This window comes from Oryctolagus cuniculus, chromosome 6 (genome assembly GCF_964237555.1).
Source record: "Oryctolagus cuniculus chromosome 6, mOryCun1.1, whole genome shotgun sequence".
NCBI classification, from domain to species: Eukaryota; Metazoa; Chordata; class Mammalia; order Lagomorpha; family Leporidae; genus Oryctolagus; species Oryctolagus cuniculus.
Window position 1 is genome coordinate 15,085,469 of NC_091437.1, and position 23,218 is coordinate 15,108,686.

The 23,218-nt window shown below is 45.6% G+C and overlaps 1 long non-coding RNA gene across 1 annotated transcript in view; it reads right to left on the reverse strand.

The window, feature by feature from the left end:
- Window positions 1–14,997: 14,997 nt before the first annotated feature.
- LOC103347859 (uncharacterized) overlaps window positions 14,998–23,218 on the reverse strand; it is a 210,790-nt gene continuing 202,569 nt past the window's right edge. Inside the window, exon 8 of the long non-coding RNA XR_011389676.1 lies at window positions 14,998–22,970. This is a non-coding gene — a long non-coding RNA (uncharacterized lncRNA). The remainder of the gene's footprint in view (window positions 22,971–23,218) is intronic.

Below are 23,218 nucleotides of genomic sequence, written 5' to 3' on the forward strand. Positions count from 1 at the left end.
GTAGTTTCTGTCATTGCTTATCTGGGTATTTCTCTGCCATGCTGCTGATTTTCCTGGAATAGCTCAGTTACATATCCACGCATATGAAGGAGGTGTTAAGGCAGATGTGTATTGGGGCTGAAATGGATTTTCTCTGCAGTTGTTTATTTCCCCAGCAGGACTCCACTGTGACCAGGATGGCTGCTTGCAAATGCTTTCAAACTGCTGTGACTTATTGATCGCTATAATTCACTTTAATATTTGGAGGCCTGGAGCAGAGTTTTTCTCCCCAATAGCTGCCCAAAGGAGGACAGATTTCCTTTGGCCATGAAGAAATTGATCCCATTTTGCTTTCCAGAAGAACTGCCTGTCTTTGTTGCTCTTCAGATCTGCGGCGATGGTCCTGTGTTATCTCAGACTCTGCTCCGATCCACTTGCAAGCTCCATTACCTGCACCAGCCTCCCTGCCCAGCCAGGAGAGTCACATGCTACCGAGCAGGACTCCCACGCACCACCTTGGAGACAATGTTGAACGCAGATGGACGGTGTGGGCCAGGGATGGTTTTCCCTAGTCCCTGATGCCTTGAAAAAATCTGAAAATGGTTGCTCCTGGGAATCCAAAAGGAAAGGGTTCCAGGATACCTCGGGGATTCCGTCACCTGCGATACTCAAGTTCCTTATTCAAAATGCTGTAGTTTTTGTATATAATTCACGTACACCTTCCCATATACTTTCAAATCTTCTCTAGATTATTTATAAGACCAAACAGAAAATAAATGCTATGCAAATCATTGTTGTACAGTATTGTTTAGGGATTAAAACCAGAAAAACACTCTGTACATGTTCAGTACAGATGGAATCTTTTTCAAAGGTTTGCAATAAGCAGTCGGTTGAGCAAACAAATGCAGAGCCTTTCAGATGATGGGAATGCGCACGCCTTTGCTGATGCCTTTTCTAGGGGCAGCTTTTCTCCCTTTGCTGTACGGCCTCTGATCCGGGTCACTGTTCAGCTCTCTCCCGCAGCTGATTCCCGAGGATGTTTGAAGCTGTGGTTTTCTTACTGCTCTGATTCCATTCGTTCAGTGAGCCTGGTCCACCAATGGCACTGGGCACCAATGTTGAGTTTCTAACAGAATGTATTGCTTTATTATCCATCATTTTCAGACATTTTCGGGGTGTAATAATGGAGTGAAGTTGAATGCATGGATTAAGTTTAAAAAAAAATCTGGCCAAGTCAGAAAATTGGCTGTTTCAGAATGTGCAATGAATTGAGAGGGAAAAACAACTGGATTCAATCTCATACAGCTGCAAACCTGATGTGGTTAAACAAACTCAGAATACTTCATGGGGAGTGGGTGTGCAACTATGACTTAGTTAAAATAATAAAAACAATGTTACGTTCTCCATCAGTAAACATCAACCCAAATTGTTTCTAAAAATAAACCTATAATTTTCTGATAAAATACTCAAGGAAATAGAAGAGCTTAGTTCAAATAAATAAATTATCAGCAGTGATAATATGAGTGGCTTAAAATCTGTAGTTACAGTTCCAGGATGAAGAAAGCCATCTTTCTTCATTTTGCTATCATTCAGCTTGTAGATAAGCCCAAGTTCTGGTCTACAGAGAAAGGGCAGAGGTGTGACTGTGTACTAGAGCGTGAAAAAACTGTCCGTTTTGGCAATTGAAAGCAATAGGCTCAATTCCATTCTGCTTGGTTATTGAACTCTTTTCATAAATTCTCCACCTTTTAAGAATTCTGCGTTGGCATCGGTGTTGCGGCACATCAGGCTAAACGGTTGCTTGTGACGCTGGCGTCCCATGGCAGAGCACCGGGTCACATCCCAGCTGCTCTCCCTCTAACGAAGCTCCCTCCTAGTGTATGTGGGAAGGCAGCAGCAGATGGAGCTCCTGGCTCCTGGTTTGGTCTCACCCAGACCCGGCTGTTGTGGCTGTTTGGAGAGTGAACTAGTAGATGGAAGATCCCTCTCCCTCCTGCTCCAAGCCCTGTCTCCCACTCCCTCTTTCTCTGTTGCTCTGCCTTTGAAATAAATAAATCTTAAAAAAAGACTTCCGCCTTCTCTGTTTCTTCCAGGACACACTTTTGGACCGGAGGACCTAGCTTACTCATGCTTGACTCAGTCAACTAATACTAGGAATTGAAAACTCATTGTATGCTGGGCACTAGAAATACACGCGAGAAGGAAACTCACAACACGTTTGCCCTCGCTGACTTAGATTCTAGCGGTGAGGCATATGCACACACACTATATGCACATAGATAAGCAGTGTGACTTTAGATAGAAATAAACACGATGAAGAAAAGCAGGCTAGCAAGACAGCAAGGATGGCAGAGGGAGCTGTTTTAGAAGAATCCTCTGGGAAAATCCCTAAGAAGCAGGGGCTGGAAGGAAGTGAGAAGCTGAGAGCATTTTCAGTAGTGGGCACAGCCTGCAAGACCCCCCATAGGAACAGCCTGCTCCCCGGAGAAGGAGAACAAGCAAGGCACGTGGCTGGAGCAGGCTCAGGAGAGCGGGAGCAGCCACAGTTGGAGAGACTAGGGGGAGGCCCGTGATGTTAGGCTGAGGGTACCGCTGGGTTCCTGGGAAGAAGCGTCTGGTCTGGCCGGCCCCCCTAGCCTCCCCCTCTGCTGTCTCCCTCAGCACAGGTCATGCACTGCTGCAGCCTCCATCAGTTCCCCGCTGCTGGCCCTGACAGCCAGAGCTTTGGCCCCACTCGTCAGCTTATTATGACCCCTGCTCCGGCAATCCCTTCTTCAGATCGCAGGGACCGACGAGGGTCACTGCCTCCCTCCTCCCTGCTGGCCACAGCCGCCACCCTTCTTGACTCTGCTCCTTGGTGAAGCACAAGAGGCCCGGAAGACCCCTCAGGCCCTCTTAGTCCAGGGGCCATCTGCCCCGTCTGCAGGTGCAAAGGGAAGCCTGACTCCTTCCAGGGAGTCCCCTGCCTCAGTCTCAGACATCATGGAGCAGACACTTTCTCCTCCCATGATCAGCAAATGTGGCACTGGGAGCTGCCAGGGGCCCCAGCCTGGCCCCAGCCTGCTGCACTCCCCCTGCACTTCTCTGCTCAGATCTGTTTCCCACCTCATTCGGGGAGAGGAAAAGGCTTTTGTATCTTTCCACGACTTCAGATGATTTTTGTGCTTTTTTTTGTGGAATTCAAAAAATGTCTTTCAAGTTCCTGACTCGCAAGACTAAAACATGTGGATTTCAGGACTATTTTTTGTTTGTATGTGTTCACTTTTTCTCCCCGACCTTGCTATACTGCAAACAGAACAAACACAACTTCTGTACATTCTGAGCCCATTAAGAGTAATGACTGGCCGGCGCCGCGGCTCACTAGGCTAATCCTCCGCCTAGTGGCGCCGGCACACCAGGTTCTAGTCCTGGTCGGGGTGCCGGATTCTGTCCCGGTTGCCCCTCTTCCAGGCCAGCTCTCTGCTGTGGCCCGGGAAGGCAGTGGAGGATGGCCCAAGTGCTCGGGCCCTGTACCCCATGGGAGACCAGGAGAAGCACCTGGCTCCTGACTTCGGATCAGCGCGGTGCGCTGGCTGCAGCATACCAGCCGTGGTGGCCATTGGAGGGTGAACCAACGGCAAAAGGAAGACCTTTCTCTCTGTCTCTCTCTCTCACTGTCCACTCTGCCTGTCGAAAAAAAAAAAAAAAAAAAAGAGTAATGACTGATCTGTTTTAGACTCTGCCAGCTCTTTTGCAAAGAATAGCATATAGAAAATGGCATTGATGCATGACTGTTGGGAGGGCAGATACAAGAAAATGGTATAATCTAAGACATTAGCCAGCTCTCTATGTTAGCCAGCTATGGCTGTAAACTTTCGACTGAATGCTGCCCTCTGACAGACAGGTAGATAGACAAACAGCCAGACAGATAAGAATAGAAATGAGAAAGCAAAGAAAGAGGAGGTGAAAACTCATGTTTCCAAACATTTTGACCCATAAATGTACCCATGTGTTTCCTGAACTTTGAGATTCACAGATACTAAGCGGTTTTCCCATGATTTCATAAGAAGTAGATGACAGAACAGATTGAAGCCTTTGTCTATCTCAATTATATCAGGGTATGTACCAAATTAAACTATGCTTATGTATACTTATGACAATGTGTTAAGTGGGCAGATAATGAAAAGCTAATATTTCAGATGCTGAGATGAGATTGTAAAAATAATGTAAATATTTTTCCTTTATAAAACTTAGCAACCAGAAGTTATCTATAAACAGTATATACCTACTGCCATTAGTTAGAAGTGGATGTTTAGTTCCAACATACAACATCTCTGCATGCTCTAGTAGCCTAGTTTGTCAGCTTTAGTGATCTGGAGAGCTGTCCTGAACCGTGTGTTTACTGGGTAGGAACGTGGGTGTGGGAAGCCCTAGCAGCCACGCACACTGGTCTGGGATCATTGTCAATGATGCTAAAAGGGGCTCAGCCTCTTCCCCAAGGACAGGAGAATCAAGCCCTGCGACACAGGAGCAGCTCAACCACAGACCCAGTGGGATCCAAAGGGCAGCAGGCATTGATGGAAATAAGAGCTGGATCTAAGGTCGGAGATGGACAGAAACCAGGCTGGAAGCCGGATGCATTACCCCAAAGGATGGGTTCTGGGTAGGAAGCCATAGGTGATGATTTTCTTGTACTCCGATTCCAATTTTTTTTTGCCTGTTATCCAAGTGTAAGTAATTAGATCCCTTTCATTCTCAAAACTAGCCAGGTTTAGGAGAATTTTAATAGCACGTGGCTTAGGAGCATATTGTAGAGTCATCATACCCTTCATTGATGACATCGAACTATGGTGGAGAAGCTGCAAATAAGCTCGTATTTGGGGTTACAGTTTGGGTCGGCAACTCCATCGGCAAGACTGAAGGTACATGGCTGTTCTGAACGCCCAGCTAATATTAAAATTGCTGAAACAGGAGGGAAGACAGAAAACAAGGACACAGCAACTTTGCATCTCTAGTTTAGAAGTTAGGTTGCTCCATATTCAGCTGCTACTAAGAACACTCGAGTTATTAAATGCTTTTTCTGAAGGGCCATTTGTACTACCAGTCCAGTGAATTATGTAGTCAGCAACTCCTGCTTGTTCAGATTTGTATCTCTCAATTTCTAGTGTAAAACTGAAAATCACAGACATTCAAGAACGGGCACAAAAGTTCATCTGAAGGAAGCTCTCAGAGCTATGCAGGCTTTAGGCCAAATGCCAGTGCCTGTCCCATTCCTCTGTCTTCACACACAAGGATGAAGGAAAGATCACAAGTTACCCGTTGCCACTGATTGCGAGATTATATCATTTGCCTCATTTATAGAGGAGGAAACTGAAGCTCAGAAATAGATTTTTTTTTTTTTTTTTGACAGGCAGAGTAGACAGTGAGAGAGAGAGACAGAGAGAGAAAGGTCTTCCTTTGCCGTTGGTTCACCCTCCAATGGCCGCCACGGCCGGCGCGCTGCGGCCGGCGCACCGCGCTGATCTGATGGCAGGAGCCAGGAGCCAGGTGCTTTTCCTGGTCTCCCATGGGGTGCAGGGCCCAAGCACCTGGGCCATCCTCCACTGCACTCCCTGGCCATAGCAGAGAGCTGGCCTGGAAGAGGGGCAACCGGGACAGAATCCGGCGCCCCAACCGGGACTAGAACCCGGTGTGCTGGCGCCGCAAGGTGGAGGATTAGCCTATTGAGCCACGGCGCCGGCCCAGAAATAGATGTTTTTGCTCATGATAGCCCAGATATTTACCAGCAGGTAAGAGATACGCACTCCAAACTACACTGTGGTACAGTTCAACTTTTTATCTAATGCTTTGCCAATCAATATGGCTATTCCTACATAGGAATTTTTTCCTGTCTGGGGAAATCTGATGATGAGTTTCATAGACTCTTCAATCCACTAGTTTCCTATGACATGTCTGCTATGCTTTGCTCTTTCAAGTACTATGTCTTTAAAAAAATTCTTTGAGCACAAAATGAATAATAAATTCAAGCTCCTATGATATCCTACAAGTTCAAAAAGAACATTACTTGGCTTAAATATTCTATATCAATATACTATAGACTATCCTCACAAATTTCTCATGGGCTCTGTGGTGTTTATGTGCTATTATAACCTTATTTAGGCCGGCGCCGCGGCTCACTAGGCTAATCCACCGCCTAGCGGCGCCGGCACACTGGGTTCTAGTCCCGGTCGGGGTGCCGGATTCTGTCCCGGTTGCCCCTCTTCTAGGCCAGCTCTCTGCTGTGGCCCGGGAGTGCAGTGGAGGATGGCCCAAGTGCTTGGGCCCTGCACCCCATGGGAGACCAGGAGAAGCACCTGGCTCCTGGCTCCTGCCTTCGGATAGGTGCGGTGCGCCGGCCGTAGCGCGCCAGTCACGGCGGCCATTGGAGGGTGAACCAGCAGCAAAGGAGGACATTTCTCTCTGTCTCTCTCACTGTCCACTCTGCCTGTAAAAAAATTAAATTAAAAAAAACCTTATTTAGTTAATGATCTATCTCAAACTGAAATATATGTGTGTGTGTGTGTGTATGTAGTGAACCAGTCAACCATAACAAAACAACAACAAAAAACACAGTTTGTTTCATGAATAAAGAACACCTTGAAGGCTTACTTTTAAACAGAATTACATCATAACTCCATCTTATAGTATACAGATTTATAAAATAAAACAAAGAAACTTTTGAATTATAACTGTCATTGAATGTGGGTTTTATTTAATCACTATAATCTTATTGACAGCAGTTTTTAGTTATGGCATATATATATATGTGTGTGTGTGTATATATATATGTGTGTATGTGTGTGTATATATATATATATATACATATATAAACCCTCAGGAGGTTAGAGGCTATGAAAATATGAAAAGTATATTTTCCCCAGTAAGTTCATTCTGAAAATGAGTATCACATTACGAATGTTCTTATTAGATCACAAAGTCCTGCAGACGTATCTGTAGGCCGAAGTTTATAGCCTGATGTCCACTGTGAGGCAGTCAATGATCCCTGTTGATGAACACCATGTTTTTTTTAAGTGTAATACCATGTTTTAAAAACATATACTCAGGGCCAGTGCTGTGGCATAGCTGGTAAAGCTGCCTCCTGCAGTGCCGGCATCCCATATAGGCACCAGTTTGAGTCCCAGCTGCTCCACTTCCCATCCAGCTCTCTGCTGTGGCCTGGGAAAGCAGCAGAAGATGGCCCAAGTCCTTGGGCCCCTGCACCCATATGGGATGCCCAGAAGAAGCTTCTGGCTCCTGGCTTCGAATCAGCTCAGCTCTGGCCATTGCAGCCATCTGGGGAGAGAACCAGCAGATGGAAGACCTCTCTCTCTCTGCCTCTGCCTCACTGTGGCTCTGTCTTTCACATGGGTAAATAAACCTTAAATACACACACACACACACACACATACACTTAACTTAAAATAAACTTTACTTAAAATGAACTTGGATCAGATGGCCAATTTAAAATGCTTTCTCAAGTGGCCAGTGCTGTGGCATGGTGGGTGGGCCTTCTGCCAGCATCCCACAAGGGTGTTGGTTCGAGACCCAGCTGCTCTGTTTCTGATCTAGCTCCCTGCTAGTGTGCCTGGGAGAGCTACAGACAATGGCCCAAGTTCTTGGGCCGCTGCATCCACAAGGAAGACCCTGGGGAAGCTCCTGGCTCCTGACTTCGGCTTGGCCTAGCCCGAGCTGTTGGCGGCCATTTGGGGAGTGGACTAGTGGATAGCGGATCTCTTTGTGTCTGTCTTTTCCTCTGTCTGTCTGTGGCTCTGCCTCTCAAATAAACAAATAAATCTTTAAAAAAAATTAAAATGCTTTATCAAGTGTCCCATCCATTTAGTAAAATGAAGCAAACAGTTCAGCATCGGTCAATTCAGAGACATTATGGATTAGGTCCCAGTGCTACCTTATTTCTAGAATCCTGATAGACACAGCCCAAATTCAGCTCTGTTATCAATCTACTTGAAAAGCTTCTTGGGAAAGCTGTCTTTCTAGAAAATTCGCTTTCAAATACATCTTGATGAAATTACATGTAACACGTTCAGACCAGCTGGCATTAAAAATTCAATATCCCCAATTTATTAAAGAAATAATATCACAAAGTTTCTCTTTGTTTTAAATGTGCATTCCTCATCTCTTAAATGTTTAATGAAGATCTGAAAATCAAAGATTAAAAGGAAACACTTTGAGAAACAACGCATCAGGAAGCCCAAGTCACGGCTTTGATGTTCCGCTTCATTTCACCCCGAGAACAGTAAATTATTTTTGACATGAACAAGTGTATAAAAGGCTATTTTTATCAGCAAACCTTAATCTGTAGGGAAGTAAAGCACCGTGTTTAACCTTCAGCTGTTCAGGATTATTATAATGCCAAAGAGAAATGTGTTGTCTTTGCCAAAGTTTCAGATTTTGAAGCTGAACGGGGAAACAAAATTCATTTGTCCTCCTATGACAACCAGCTTCTTTGTCTAGTTTCCGTTTCTTTCTTTGGCAGCTAAAACACCTTGAAATTACCTTCTCCAGCATGGAAGAATGATTTTTTCCCTCTACTTCTAGCTGTCAGAGTGATTAGAATTTTAATTAGCAAAGTAGAGTGCAGAGAGGAAAATGATTGAAAAAAAAAAAAAAGCACACACAAAAGATTCTCAATTGGAGGAGACACAAAGGGACAACCATGGCGGCTTGGTTGTTCCTCTCAAGATCCCCTTGGCTCTGGGTTCACAGTGACTTAGCACACTGCTGTCCTTTATCCGAACCCCCGCTTGCCAAGGCCCAGGTACTGCAGAAAGACATTCCTGCAAAACTCTTAAAGCACCCAAGTTCTGAGCTGTTCAAGGTCATTGCCACTGGCAGCCTCTTTAATCTACTATCTGTGACATCTCTGTATAACAAGTCCAACAGCCAAGGTTGAATGCACCAAGTATTCAAAAAATAAACACTCAGTTTGGACATCCTTCTTCACTTGCAGGATGAGACATAGTGGACATCTTTTATCAAGATGACATTTAAGAAACACAGAAAATGTATTAGTTGTTAAATGTGGCCTTAACGGGCTGGCCAGGAATCACAACATTTCTGAAAAAAATTTAAGACCAATCAAAGGAGTCCCAATTTAACCGTAACAGTGTCTCTCCCTGTTTCTGTCTCTCTCTCTTGTATCTTACTACAATCATACAACATGTGGTTTTGTGTGTTTGTGATGAATGTAGTTCCAGTCCAGCTGCTGCCAGACAGGATATAGGTTCCCCTTTGAAACTTAATTACTTCATTCCTGCCACTTAAATTGCACTTATTGGATTCCTTTTTAATTGATTACTAAGGACCACTCATAGTACTGGAAGAATCCAACTGAATTTTCAAGTTGCATAATGTGTAATATGTCATTATTTTTAAGATAAAGCTAAGCTATTAGCATTCCTTTTATTAAACATATAATTTAATATGGTGGAATTAGTCTTTATATTGACAGTGGAATTAATTTGGAATTGATGTGTTTCGGACGTTGCAAAATGCCATGTATTTATTCTCTATCACACGCAATTGAATTAAAAATAGATGCATTGTAGGCAAATATCAATTCGCAAATACCTACCAAAAACTGTAATATTCTGTAACCGTTATGGGTAACAAGTGATTTCCATTCCGTTTTGCAGACCATTTGTATTTCAACTGAAATCTGGACTAAAGAGTTAAAACCCAAAGCCTTTCAACAAATGGATCATTGTCCAGGCTCTACTAAACATGCCAGTGGTGTAACAAATTGGTTTGCTGACCTTTTGTCTAGTAACATAACGCATGACATATTTGTAATTTATGGAAATCAATCCATAGAGAATTTCTAGTTTCATGTAATTATAGACCACTGCAAGATCTAAATAAAGGTGAAGAAAAGGTCTTTAGGAAAGTAATGGTACACTGTTGATAAAAACCAAAAAAAGCAAAGTTCAAGGCAGTGATCCATGCAATGCATCTTTAAATACTGGTAAGAGGCCAATAATTATAGTTAAAGTCAGTTCCCAGCTGTGTTTTACTGCATACACTTCAAGGCACCATTGAAACTGTAACCCTATACTCCCGATCGCGGGAGGGTGGGGGTGGCGTGGGGAAACATGAGACAAAATCTATCACCTAGTCACAAGCTGGAATGTGCTTGGTGATTGCCATTTGTTTGTCTGAAGTGGGACTCAGAACGGGTGGTTCCCAGCCCCTTCGGATCACTTCTCTGGAGCAGCCAGCCCAGCCTCCATCTGACAGAACAGCCCTCGGTTCAAAGCCTTGCTTGACACAAGATCAAAGCGCCACACTGGGAAAGCTACTTAAATTTTCTTTGTGTACATTAGGATTTTGAGGTGCTTTGAGGATTAAACTTGGTAATAAGTTTAAAGTGCTTTGAGTGGTGCCTGATTATGAAAGGCAGAGAGCCGGGGAGGGGAGAGAGAGGGAGGGAGAGAAGGAGGGAGAGACAATGAGAGAGCAATCTTCCCTCTGCTGGTTCACTCCCTAAATGCCCACAACAGCCAGCGCTGGGCCTGGAGCCCCACTTGGGTCTCCCATGTGAGTGACAGGGACTAGAGTCCTTGGGCTTCCCAAGGTATACATAAGCAGGAAGCTGGATCAGAAGCAGAGTTGGAACTCCAACCCAAGGACTCTGATGTGGCATGCCGGCATCCTAAATGACATCTTAACCACGGCATCAAAGCCCCCAATCTCTTGTTACTTTAGGAGGAGGAATACAGAGGAAATGGCTGGGGTCCCTGACCCTCCATTTTCTTTCCGTCTCCCATTGGATAAAAATTACCACCACTCCTAGTCCCCAGAGAATCAATTCCCCTGCACGGCTGGAGTGGTCGCCCATCCCTTTAAGCATCCTCCAGACAAGCCGGAGTCTGTGCCCTTTAGGGTGGCAAAAACCTTCTTGTGAAACTGGTCTCGTGTCCGAGGAAATGCAAGGCTCTCTGTCACTCACGGACCATCACGCAGGAGTACGCTGTTCCTTCTTCTCCCATACACCTCCTTCCCTCTGCTTGGTTTACGTCTACTCAAGCACCACGTCTCAGCCTTGACCTTGACGCACACAGCCCGACACACAGGGGCAGGAGTTCCTCCCGCCCAGGAGCCCTGTGCCCTGTGCTCAGGAGGTGTTTGTGGAGTGGAGTTTGGCACAATGGGTGTCACCATGAACATGATTAACATGCCTGCCATAGCTCATTCTCTAATGGGTGCCCACTTCTCCTCACCCGGTAAGAACTTCGTATGTGCTTGGGCATAAAGGGTCCTCATTTCCTGATAGTTGTCCTCATTTTCTCCTTCCACCAATTTGGCATCTACTTGTGCAACAAATTCCCACGTCATTCCTCTATCTCACTAGCCATAACTTAATCCTATTGTCCTACTTAATAAAGTGTATGAAAATACAAACAAATAGGACTCCTGTCATTCCTATATTTGGGATAACCTAACTGGCCTAGAGCAGTGTACACTAGCACACATGTATCAGCAGGATAGCTTAAAAACACTTCTCACTCCCACTATGTGAAATCAAAGATGTTCGAAGCTCCATTCCAGTAATCCTTACTCTGGCACTGGAGTTGATGGGGCAGATACTATCTGGAACATTTTGATCAGAGTTGTAAAATTAAGCAGACGGCTGGAGGCGTGTGGACCAGCTCTGAGTGCTCTTCTCCCATAATGACACAAAGCTGTCGCTTCCACTCACAAATAACTGACCACAGATAATCACATGACCCCTGTCTAACCACACAGGAGCCAAGACGTACACTTTTACTGTGTCACTGGGAAGTAGGTGAAATATATAGTTGGCAATCAAAACTAATGGCTGCTACATAATTACACTGACATATTTTAACTACTATAGTAAATAACTTGCAACCAATCTCTGGGAAAAATAAGGGAAGTATCACTTTGTCATGAGCCTCAAAATTCTCTGTATTTTTAGGGAAAGAGAAGGCTGGAAAGAATCCCCAGGAAGTAACTGAAATTCCTAAATGGAGTTTAAGATGAACGCATCACAAGAAGAGCTTAAAGAAGCCACGATACTCAGATTTCTTATAACGAAAGTAGACTCCATGTTCTTTTGAGGCTTTTCTTTTAAAGATGGCACACTCCAACTGGATAGGGGCAGCCAGTTTGTGGAATAAAGGAGCTATGAACAAAGGGTAGGCACATTTGGGAGAAGCCAAAGAATTGTTCAGATCCCTGAGGCCAGCAGGAGTGGGGAGTCCCTTTAGCCCTTTTGGCATGAATGGGCAAGAAGAAGGAATGGCTAAACAAACATAGACTGAATAGCTGTACAGAGAGGCTGAGCTGATGAAAACAATGACCTTTGCTAAAGGAATGCTGCCAATTCCCAATGACCCAGCAAGGAGGAAGCTGGAAGAATAAATGCCCTGGCTTTATTCTCATCCTGTAAGCTAATCACCAGCCAATGGTCCCATTGGCCAACTTGTGGCCAGAGAACAAAGGAGCCTGTTGATGCACTGTGCAGCTCAGCCTGCAGAGCCGTGGGGTGGGGAAATGGTGCAAAGTAGATTCAGAGGTATAATGAGGACATATGCACAGCTTGTGAATCTTAGTCAGACCTCAGTATATGAAAAGGAGACTACTCCGTACATGGGTTGTCCAGTTCCCACAGCTCATTGATGTGGAGTGAACATCTGACGGCGTACCAGAATCCAGAATACCTCTCCTGAGCACAACAGATTCCCTCCCAGCTACCAGCTACTTGGGTTTTATAGCCTTGCCTTGTGAGACTGATATCAGTTTCCTAGATACAAGGGTACTATAAAAAGTTCCTGGGAAACAAGGTCAAAGGCAACTTTCTTTCGGCACATCAACAATTTTGAAATCCACAAGGAATCTTCAGAAGGTTCATGGAAAATACCTGCTATGAAAAAATCGCATATGGATTTCAAAAATTTTTGTGCCAAAATAATACAGTTTTCACAGAAGATTTATTTGTTCGAAAGGCAGAGTGAAAGAAAAGGGGGGAGAGACAAAGAGAGGAAGATTTTCCATCTATTGGCTCACTACCCAAATGGCCATGATGGCCAGGACTGGGCTAGCCAGGAGCCTGGAAACTCCACGGGGGCCCTCTTTGCCAGAGGCAGGGACCCACCAGATACTTGGGCCATCTGCTGCTGCTATGGCAGGTGCATTAGCAGGGGACTGGATTGGAAGTGGAACAGCCGGGACTTGAACTGGTACTCATATGGGATGCCACCATGGCGCACAGGAGTTTAACTTGCTATGCCACCATGCTAACTCTCTAAAATAAATATCTTTTAATTCCAATTTCCCCCGAACTTTTTGAAGCCCCACACTTGTTGCGACTTCCAGTAGTCAGGAATGACGTTCACCAATCAATATCACTGTTGAAGGGTGGGAAAGCACCCTGACTCCTCATGCTCACGAATGACAAAGAAAGGAAGTTTGTCATCAAGCAGCTGAGAAGCTGGGACTGCACTGGGCCAGGAAACCAAGACAAGTCAGTATGGGGAGCTTAGCCAGGCAAACATGAACTCAAAAGCCAGCGACAACCACAGTAATTGGAAGGGACTGAGTGCCCGGATGTTGCTGCAGAAATGGATTCAGAGAGTTGGGTTTAGTTGTTTAAACTGCAAAACGCCATGCCCATATCCCATAATAGGGCTCCGTTTTGAATCCCAGCTACTCCACTTCCAATCCAGCTTCCTGCTAATGCACCTGGGAAGGCAGTGGATAATGGCCAAGTAGCTGGGCTCCTGCTGCCCATGAGGGAGACCAGGATACAGTTTCAGGATTCTGGCTACTAGGAGCATTTGGGGAGTAAACCAGAGGATGGAAGGTCTCCCTCTCTCTCTCTCTCTCTCTTTATCTCTTTCTCTCCCCCCTCTTATTCTGTCACTCTGCCTTTCAAATAAATAAATCTTTAAAAAATAAAAACTAAAAAGGAATGGCTATACTTGGAGTCCTTGAGCCAATTTGCATTCTTGGTCACAAACTCCCTAATAAAAAATTGATGGCTATGGATGCCAGTGGCAGTTATAGGAAGCTTTCTGTAGGAAGAGCCCTTCAAATAGCATGGAAGAAAAGACAAAAAATATTTAGAACAAACTGGTATCAGTATTGCTAATCACAGCCCACATTTTTCAACTCGGGAAATAGATGTAGACTCCAGTACATTTTGTGAGCACACCTAGTAGGTAGAAGGCTGTGCTGACAAGTCCATGTAGAAACACATGAAGATACTACTAGTTTGCCTTTCCAAGAAGACAAAAAAATCTTTGCAATTTTTCTTGTAGCTAGGAAATAAATATGGGGAATAGAATTTATGTATTTTATGTCAATACACAGCACAGGTTCTGAACCCTGGCTGCATATTAGAATTACCAAGAGAGCTTCAACAACGCTCACACCCTGGCTCAACCCCCAGAGATGTCTCCATGATGTCATGGCTGGTGCAGTGTCAGCCACTGGTATTTGAAGAGCTTTCCAGGGACGGGCATTTGGCCGAGCTCTAAGGATACCACTTGAGAAACCCACACACCACGCTGGATTGCCTGCGCCTGATTCTTGGCTCTGCTCCCCATTCTTGCCTCCTTCTAACGTGAGCCCCTCGTTGATGGGGCGAGCAGCTGGGTCCCTGCCACTCACATGGTAAACTCAGATGGAGTCTCCAGCTCCCGGCTCCAGCCCGGCCCAGTCCTGGCTGTGGCAGGCATTTGGGGAGTGAACCAGTGTATGGGAGACTTCTCTCACTTCCCTCTCCCTTCACTCTCTCCTTCTCGGCCTGTCAAACAAAACCACAAAAGCTGTCCCAGTGATTCTAACAACATCCAGGGTTGCAAAGCACTACATGAAAAATGGGATTCTGTAAATTTGTTAAACTTTTTAAAGATATTTGTTTAAAACGCTATTCAGTAAGCCAGGGTCATAGTAAGATTTGAAAAGATTTTTTGAAAAGAAAAATTTTGGGCCGGCGCCGCGGCTCACTAGGCTAATCTTCCTCCTGCGGTGCCAGCACCCCAGGTTCTAGTCCCGGATGGGGCACCAGATTCTGTCCTGGTTGCTCCTCTTCCAGTCCAGCTCTGCTGCGGCCCGGGAGGGCAGTGGAGGATGGCCCAAGTGCTTGGGCCCTGCACCCCATGGGAGACCAGGAGGAAGCACCTGGCTCCTGCCTTCGGATCAGCGCAGCACCAGCTATAGCAGCCATTTGGGGGGTGAACCAATGGAAGGAAAACCCTTCTCTCACTCTCTCGCTCTCTCGCTCTCTCTAACTCTGCCTGTCCAAAAAAAAAAAAAAAAAAAAAAAATTCTGAGAAAGTTTCACAGTAGTTTCTGGAAGGAAACAGAAGGTAGTGTTTCATAAAAGCACTGCCTTTGGAATTCGTATGACTTTGAGTTTCACGTCCGCTGTTTTTTGCTTTGTACTTTGGGCAAATATACTCATGTGTAAACATGGATATGGCAATGCCCACCTTGGGGATATCTGTGCGGCTGTCTGTAAGTGATAGATGGAGTTATACATGTAAATCACCCACAGTAAGAATACAGCTATTGCTTAGCAATTGACAAATTTCTTTATCAGATGTAACCATGCTCAAACTCACCACCTCTACAGAGGTGCCTGTATAATTCCAACAATCACCCGAAAGCAAACCAAAAAAATCTTAAAATAAGCAAAAGAGCTTATCTCCAGAACTGAGAAATAAAATTTCCTATTAGAATAGGTAATCACAGCAGAGCTAACGCCACTGTGTTCCTGATGTACGCACTTATTTGAAAGCATTTCTAAAATACACCACTTTACTCCATAGTGAATTGTATACAGAGACAAGAAATTAGGAAATTTTAAGGCAAGATAAATAGAGATTTTATTCCAATGCTAAAACGAGGCCACTCTGAAAGAAATCCAAGAGAAACACAAACCTCCTAACATATTGAAAGATTATGCCTGATTTACTTTTCACCACTTGAGAACGAGTTCAAAAAAGCCCACAGAGTAACTCTTTCCAAAGAAAAACACTCACGTTATAACCCTCCTTCCACAAACAAAATCCAAAGAGGCCGGGTCAAACTTGATTAAAACTCTCAGCCACTTGGAAATGGTTGCCTGGAACCTGAGCCCCGTGCATTGCACGAATACTTTGGGTTACGTCAATAAGAGGTCTCTTCAGCCACCGTGTTTTAAAAGTTATAACCGGAGTGGGAGGCGCACTGCCCATTTTCCAGCCTCTAAAAATATTCCCTTGTAGAACAGTCTCTCTGTAAGACAGATCTGATTGCTTTACTTTCCTCTGCTCTATGCCTCATGTGGGAGTCCTTGCAAATAGAACGCCTGGAGGGATCAACACAGTTTTCTAAAGCAAACAGAACACAAGTGCTATTCATGGGTTACACACTCCACAGCTGTAATACGAAATGTGTAGGAGCAGCCCCTAATGGCATTCAAATCATGTACTAACAGTTCTCAAGTGTCAGGTGTTATGCATTTCCAGCTCGGGGAAGAGATATTCACGTGCTGATTTCCTACACTGAACAGCTTTGTAACCCCTACAGAGTGAAGGCTCGCTGTGTTTCTGAGTCTCTATTATGTCAGATGAATGCCACAGTCAGAGGCCGGAAAGGACATGTGATCCTAGTTTAGATTCTTTTTTTTTTTTTTTCCCCAGCCATCTCTAAGTATTTCAGTGGCGTGGGTTTTGTGTGTATGCACAGAACTGAAAATTCAGAGAGCAGTCTCAATGTTAAACTTCACATAAAAGACGAAGGACACATATTTTTCTATCTGGCTATAATTTAATACTTCTGTACACACTTTGATCTTATTGAAGGCTTGTGCTTTCAAAATGGCCTCTCGCGGTGCCCCAGATGGCTGCCTGTCAAACCCAAGCACCAAGCTAACTATAAATAGTGTGGGTTCTCACTGGAACAATGAGCGCCACATTATACACGCTGGGGGAATTAAGATACACTTTATTTATTTAAATTTTTTCTTCCTTTAACTGTCATTTGGTCGGAGAGCATACCACACTTTAGGAACACCACATGGCACACTTCTTATATATGTTGTGTCAGTAATTTCAATTTGGCATTAAAGAATGGGCTTGGAACTCCATTTGGGGTTGGGCATTCTATAGTATCTAAGCATTTGGGGTTTGGCAAAATCTAAAACATTTTTTTTGCCAAGCACTTTGTTCCCTTTACGTTTGTAGTTGTATACTTCAAGGCCATCCAGTCCATTTGTTCCAAATTCATTTCTATTAGCTTCATTAGGAGAGTGCTTTGTAAACAAAAATCTTGACATGAAAGAAGACCTTAAGTGGTCTCTGTTAAGCCATTTATCTTAATTTCAAGAGGTGACAGAGACTTCAGGTTTAAAAAAAAAAAGAATTTCCTTCTGTATTAAATTTCAAACATCTCCTTTAAGGGGACGTGAACAAAATCATTTGCTGTCTGAACACAACATATAGATGCCGATGTCCTAGTCTGTATTCAGTTAAACACACATAAAGCAATCAGGCACTTCACAGGATTTGAGACACTGATGCGTCAAGTGCATCTAAAGGTAGCATCTACAACAAGAGTTAAAAGCTATTTATTCGGATGGTGCTAAGCTCACGCCCCCCAGGGCAGACAAAGAGCCTGGCTGCTGCTGATTTTCTGTACCCAGCATCTCTGTCTCTCAGTCTTTGTTTTCCAGGTCCCCAGGAGCCGCTGGCAGATCCACATAAACAGTTCCTAATCGCTGTGCAAGTGACGGGGTGCCCGCCTCCTCCTCACAGCCTGAGCCACGAGGCAGGAGAAAGGTGACCCAGAGGAAAGCATACCAGGCAGTCTTGGTCGGCTGTCTTCACATAACTAAAATCCATGTTCTATGCAGAGAGAGTGAATTCATGAAGGACTGGCGCACAGTGTGCCTGGCATTTATTTCAACAGTGACATGGGAACCACAGTGACACAGCGAGGGGCTCTCCTCAGGGTCCCATCCCCACGCCAGTGCACAAACCACCCGTCTCCGGAATGCAGAGGATTCAGGGTGTGGGGAGACCTTCCCAGCTCTGCCCCCTCCCAGCTCTGAAACTGTGGGCTCCTTAACTACCCGCCAGGCACTGTTTCCTCACACACCTAGAGGTCACTGAGATGCACAGCTACAGTTCCCAGCTGGTTACAAGGCACTGACATGGTAGCTGCAATGGTTCCAACCAAATGGTTGGCACAGTAAATGGATATTATTATTATTATTATTAGGAATTAGGCAAGTTTTCCCCTTAGGCAGTTATGCTGAAAGCCACCACATAATAGATCAAAGGGCAGACACCTTTACCTGGACAATAAACTTGACAGTGACTTTATTTAGGGCAGAGACATGTGCATCAAATCTAGGAGATTTCACTCCGCAGAGAGTCTTCCTGAGGAGCCCTGGCTAGGAGTGGAGAAAGTGAGAGCTGGCAGACCTGCTGGGTCTGCGGGTCACCCCCGGCCCCAGCCAAGGTGTGAGTGCGTCGTGTGCACTGCTCGCACCTTGCCATGTATCCACACGTGACATCTAAAAGCAGCTGCAATCATTTCCGTGGCTGCCACAGCCTCCACCCAAGTTCCCCAAGTCCATCCCATGGAGAACTGCTGATCCCACACGCTTTTCTGGGACCTTCGAGTAAGCACAGCGGAGGGCATGTGAGGGATAGATGAACTGGAGTCCATGAAAACACAGGAGGGAGTCAGAGGAAGTCCAAGTGCTGGGGGCTGCAAGTCCTTGGTTTCACACTCTACTTAGCCAGAATACAATTTATGATACTATTCTACTCACCTTATATATTAATAGTACATATATATGAAGTTTGTATTGAATTTTATACGTGTTTTGGGTTAAGACAGTAGTCCAGAAATCATCAAGCTGGTTCCCTTCACATGCTGCATTGTGCAGATTCATTCTCTACCCTGATAAGTAGCATCGGCACAGTACCCCTGAGAGAGCGGCAGAGCGGTTCAGGGTGGGCGGGGGACACTAACAAGGGAGCAGCTCCGCCCACAGGGAGCATCCTACCCAGCCTCCCTTCAATCACACACACCCAGGCCTTGCACATCCCTGTGGCAAAGGCTCTCCCCAACCGCTGTTTCCTTCCCATCCCATAATGATTCCCGTCCAGAATTCAGCACCCTGAATCAGAGCCATGGCAACAGCCTCCCGACTGCTTCAGCTGCTGCTTCTCCCACTCAGTTCCCAAATGTGCTCATCATCTCTGGGTAGTTAGCTCTGACCTCCCTTCCAGCCTAAAACCACACGCGACCTCCCCGCGAAAGGCTTCTTTCTTCTTGTAGATTCGTCATCTCGCTGTTGGGTCGCCACGAAAAACCACCTGTGCCTCTCTTCTGGAAATCTAAGGGAGCTGAGCAGAAGGCCTCCCGGGGTAACGTCTGAGGTTTCCCTTTGTGTCACTGAGATGGGCACGCGGCATTGTTTTCAATGGCCTCAGTTAGAATTGCATCTTCTCACTTCCACGGTCATGAATTCTACTTTACATGGAAGTCGACAGTGGCTGCCACCCATTATAGAAACTGAAAATGTTAGAATCCCCATTTCCCAGGCTCCTTGGCAGTACCAGCAAGGGACTTAGGCTCCACAAGTCATGGTGCACATTGGGGACTGTGAGCTGGTTGGGGGTCACACGGGGTGACCTCTCCCTGGTGGTGGTGGGGGCAGCACCTGTTCGCGTGATGGGATTCTAGGTCTGAAGTGTGACGAGGAGTTAAGTGAGACATCAACTCCTATTTCATGGTAGTGCCTCACCCACCAAGTCATTTCTGTGCTGCCCAGGGCACTGTTCCCGCCGACCTGGCCACACCCTGGCTCCCCACTCCTGCCAAGGTTGTGATGAGCCCTTTAACATCCTCTATGGAAACTCTGTTTCAGTTGTAAAAAGTTGAATTCTTCTTGCTTGCAGTTAAGAGCACGGACTGGGGCTGGCACTGTGGCGCAGCGGGTTAACACCCTGGCCTGAAGTGCAGGCATCCCACATGGGCGCCGGTTCAAGACCCGGCTGCTCCACTTCCGATCCCTGCAGCACCAGCATCCCATATGGACACCAGTTCAAGTCCCTGCTGCCCCACTTCTGATCTGGCTCTCTGCTGTGGCCTGGGAAAGCAGTGGAGGATGGTCCAAGTCCTTGGGCCCCTGCACCCATGTGGGAGACCTGGAGGAAGCTCTTGGCTTCGGATTGGCACAGTTCCAGCCATTGCAGCCAACTGGGGAGTGAACCATCAGATGGAAGACCTTTCTCTCTGCCTCTCTTCTCTCTGTGTAACTCTAATTTTCAAATAAATAAATAAATCTTTAAAAAAAAAAGAGTGCTGACTGCTATATGGGTCTCATGACACATTACTTAGGATAACCATGTTAACTTCATAAGGCCACTATTTAAATCATCTTTATTTACCAAGTAGTCAAACTGCCCAGCCTGATGGAGCCACTTGGTACTTAGTGAATGACTGATTTATGTGGATTTGTTTCCCTTTTCGCGTGAAGAACAAGATATAAAGAGTGCTGATGGCAGGCTCTTTATCTTCTAGATGAATCTTTGATTACTTCAGGTAAACAGAATTACCTCCAAAGAAGTCTTTATTCTGTTCCTTAAAGTTATGTTTTACAATGTGTGGTGGATTCCTTGGAGAAAAAAAAATTTTTTTTTGACAGGCAGAGTAGACAGGGAGAGAGAGAGAGACAGAGAGAAAGGTCTTCCTTTTCTGTTGGTTCACCCCACAATGGCCACTGCGGCTAGTGCACTGCGCTGTTCTGAAGCCAGGAGCCAGGTGCTTCTCCTGGTCTCCCATGCGGGTGCAGGGCCCAAGGACCTAGGCCATCCTCCACTGCACTCCCGGGCCACAGCAGAGAGCTGGACTGGAAGAGGGGCAACCGGGACAGAATCCGGCGCCCTGACTGGGACTAGAACCCGGGGTGCCGGTGCCGCAGGCGGAGGATTAGCCTAGTGAGCCACAGCGCAGGCCATGTAGAAAACTTTTGAGATGTGTGTGTCTGAGAAAGAAACGTCTCTCTATTCTCGAGTGCCCAGTGTGGAAATGTTGAACCTCTACTGTGTAGTATGCGATGACAAAGATACACCATTCTTGATTTTTAGAGCTTAGGATGGTGTGAAGAGAGTAGCAGCAAAGGAGTGCCTAAGTCCAGTTTCCAGCTCTGCTCCTGATTCCAGCTTCAGGCTAGTGAGCACCCTGGAGGTGATGGGTAATTATTCAGGTATTTGGGTCCCTAGCATTCATGGGAAAGAACTATGTTGAGTTCTTCTCAGTTCCTACCTCGGTCCCTGACCTTGGCCTTAGCTGCTGTAGGCATATGGAGAGTAATCCAGTGGATGGGAGATCTGTATCTCACTTTCACATAAAAAATAAGGCTGATAAAAAAAACTATTTTGGCTTAAGCGTTCCAATACTAACATTCAACTCAGAATCACTAGTGATTTAAAATAGACAGCACTAGCTGACATCCAGAGACAGGGTCTTTGGCCAGCGCCTGCTAATTTGGGAACCCACCCACGCAGGCACTTGACATATATTGCACGATTCTCACAGAAATCCTGCACACGGGAATTACATTTTACCACTGAAGAAATAGAGTTTCAGGGAAGCAGAGGAATTTGCTCAAGGTTATATTGTTAGAGGCTTATTGATCCAGGATTTGAAAATGAATCTATCTTAATCCATTTTCCTCCAACCGATCGCCTCCTTGGATTAGTGGAGGTAAAACTGGCCTTCCTTTCGCTAACCCCATACTTCAGTAGACACAGAAATACAGCTTAAGGGGCTGGGACATTCTCTCTCCTAGAGGAACACCAAAGACTACAAGGGAAAATAATGAAAGGTTTGCTGGAAGAGGATGACTGTTTGTATCATTTCAGCCTTCAAATGAATCCTGTGTGTTTCCAGCTGCTAGTTCTGCTCATCTGTCTCTCTAGCACCTAGCACACTCCTCAATCATGAGCCCCTGATAAGAAAATAATTGAGTATTATAATGTACTAGAGCACAAAGACCTATTAGCTTATAGTCATTAACAAATTGTAAAGTAGTAAATATTAGAGTTCTCTACAAAGGAACATAAAATTAATTAGTGGGAAATGTGGCCGAAGAGGCCCTGGCATTTGGAGTTGACTGAAAAGCAAATAAAATCTAGCAGTGATGATAACAGAAATGAAAATCTGAGGACTTGGAAGTAACAACTCTCCCTAGCGTATACGCAACACTAGTTTTTGTAAATCTAGAGTTAACTCAGCTGGATGTAAAAGGATTTGAAAAGCAGAGGTGTCCAGAGAAGGAAACTAGAGACGACACAAACTTGACAGCTTCTTACCACAGGAGAAATATGATACGTAAGGGGAGATTCGGCTATGGAATGGCTTAGAGAATGACTTCAAATACAGAGATCTTTCATTAAGAGCGAGGCAGTGGCCTCCTTACAGCACCCATCCATCCAAAGCAGAAGGAAGGAAGGCAGGTGGGCGCCTGAGCGATGGTCTGCACTGAAGGCAGACAAGCAACCGCAAGGAGGGGCCACTACCACGTCCGGCTCTCCCGCTGCCTGGGACCTCACCTCTCACGCCTGCTGCTCTCCCTGGCCGAATCTGAAGCCTACGTAATCTTCTTTCGTATTTCAAACAACCGCGTTCATCTGCATCCTGCATCCGTGGACGTCTTCACGTGCGGTTGCAAGTTCTGCTGGAGGTTCAGCCTGGGGACTGCTCAGGACACGAGCTGTGCTGCTCCCACCCACGTCGGCCTTGCTCCCTTTCCTGCAGGTGGCATTGCGTCTTGCTCCTCAGGCTGCTGCTCTCCGCACAGTGGGGACAACCTCTCTTCCAGCTCCCGCGGTGGTCTCCATCGTCCTGACACCGTGCTTCTCACGGTCCTCCCAGAACCAGACTCCGCCACGACCCTCGGTTTCTCTCAGATGCCTTCCCTAAATCTGGGATAATTAATGCAAGAGATTGTTTATAGCCCTATTAAAAAAAAAAAGATTTAACACTTCTGATTTCCAGACAGTGCAATAGGAAGAGTAGAGGAACATCAATAAGCCCTTACCATTTGACTGCATGAGTGTGATCTCTCCATCTACCCCGCTGACACTGGGCCAAATTCTTAAATATATCCTCGCTTGTTTATTTACTTATATATAGAAAGATGGGGTGGGAGGGAAGGAGACAGGGAGAGAGA